Source organism: Pteropus vampyrus, unplaced genomic scaffold (assembly GCF_000151845.1).
Source record: "Pteropus vampyrus isolate Shadow unplaced genomic scaffold, Pvam_2.0 Scaffold1, whole genome shotgun sequence".
Lineage (NCBI taxonomy): Eukaryota > Metazoa > Chordata > Mammalia > Chiroptera > Pteropodidae > Pteropus > Pteropus vampyrus.
In genome coordinates this window covers 6,307,668-6,309,996 of record NW_011888782.1, presented here as the reverse complement: position 1 = coordinate 6,309,996, position 2,329 = coordinate 6,307,668, and positions in this window count along the sequence as shown.

Genomic DNA, 2,329 nt, shown 5'->3' with positions numbered 1-2,329 from the left:
AAAAACAGTCACTTTACATTTTATGAGAGAAAAGAGTCAAGAGTTTTGATTTATTGTTGGAATTTATAACCAGGAATGGTAAACTTTAAATATTAAAAGTTAAATGAAAAGAAAGAAAAGAGGAAAAGAATCTCAAGATGTAAAAACTCGGCTGAATGCTTGTTTTTTGTTCGTTTGTTCTGTTCCAGTTAAATATCATAAACACTGGCTACCATCCCTGAGCTCACAGGAGGTGTATATTGATGCAGGGAAAAGTCATATACCCTTGGATCTGAATTAGCACTTGGCAGATAACTATGAGTCTTTGGTAGTTAGTTAACCTCCTTCGATAGCAATTCTCTGTCAGTAAAATAGAGGTAAATCTTCCTGCAAGGTTAAGAGATTATAAGAAGGACAGAGCCTGGCACATAGTAGGCATTTAAAAATGTTTCTTTCCTTCTCTTTCCTCCATAATCACTATGAGCTCTTTCTTCAGTTCCAGCTTTCCGTGCATATTAGGAGAGCAGATTACAAAAGGTAATCAACGTCACCTTACCCCTACCCACTCTATATATCTTTTATAAAAAATACAACAAAGTCGAATTTAAATTTCCTTTATCTGTGCCTTGAGATCAACAAATCTGATGATTATAGGAGCTACTAGATGGCTATGCTAAAGTATTCCTCTTACCATATGCAAAATGAATAAAATTCTGTTCTATTCTTTTCATCTTAATGTACCATTAATTAGTATTCTGCTAAACCAGTATAGGAAATAGGGTTTTATTTTCAAAAGGCATTGAACTATGGTTTAAGCCTCATTGTCCCAACCCTGGATAGTTTGGGCATGCATACTCTTTGCTCCCTGATCTTCAGGACTTCGAAATGAATCAATTGGATCTGAGCTATTGGATGCAGCAGCTTGGAAAACCCACATGACTCCCAGACTATGATCACCCATTGGCAACCATGACTTATACTACAGTCTCCTGCTCCCAGGTCCTTTTAACATGAAGATAGAATAGAATTGAGTGCCCTCTTATTGCACATGCCTTTGGGGACATTGTTAGAGATCAAAAAACATTCTCTGAACTATCTCTTTTATTTACCAGAACAAAACAATTTCCCATAGAGAAACACCTGCACATTTTTAAGAACCTCTATCAACCAAAAAGGATTGGTCCATTAATCAACTGAAGTTGACAAAAATGTTAGCATTCTTCACATGCTCACTGAAAAGCATTGTGGTCATAGATTACTATCTCGTATCTTCCTTTCATTGCTTGAGGCACCTAAGGAAACAAGTAATTTCCATTGATATCTCTGCATCATATTCTTTCTCCACAGCAATAACAACAAATAGGTATGCTTCTCGAGGAGCGAAATTAAAAGCAAAAAATTTGGACAAGTTTGGGTTTGTTGCAATAAATATTTCACAGAGCCAAAGTGAGTTCTTAAGTGCTTTTATTATGACAAATGTATTTCTATGTTTTGAGGAACATTATGGTCATGATCAAATACATTCACGAACTTGCAATATCTTCCCGGTTAGGGCTGGATGCTTTACAAAGCAAAATTTTAGAGTTAGGTTCTTAAAGAATTGGTACTCTAGAAGAAAAAGTTTGAGGGTCTTAGAAATATTGCACAGAAAAAAATATAAGTTGTATAATATTGAAGTACAATATTGAAGCAGATGTAAATAAAAATGGTGAACAATTTTTTTCTTTACATTTCTAGCACTTAGCATAAGGCGTGTTATGTAGTAGTTGCTTGATACTTTGTGAATGGGTTAAACATTAAAAGATAGAAAAAAGGAGACCCGCGGATAAATTTAGATTTTTAAGATCTTAAGCTTTGAAAAGATGATAGGCCTCCCCATGTAATTCAAAATAATATAAAAGCAATTCTGAATTGTACAAAAAGAGTAGAAAATCCAGTAATGTTGAGATTTCTCCCATGATACTTTTTAATAAGATCATGAAATAAAAATCTTTCAAAATATCTTTCTAATTTTTTTTGGTGCCTCTGCTTCTCTGATATCCTAATCATGTACTTGATTTTCTACTGGGCAATCTAGCCCCAAGGGGCTTCTAGCCTTTCACCTATAGACTTATTTACTTGTTCATTCTACAGACTTTTATTGAAAGTCAGTTATTTGAGAGACTGGGAATTCATAAATTGAAAAAGAATCAAGTCTTTCCTCTGGAAGTTCTCAAAATCTAGTGCAGAGATAAATGTAAACATAACAGCAGTGTGGTGAGAATTATAAAGTTCTCAGCAAGGATCAAAATGAGCAATGAATTAAAAAAGCAAACTCTGGAGATATCAGAGGCCTTGCCAGAGATGATGC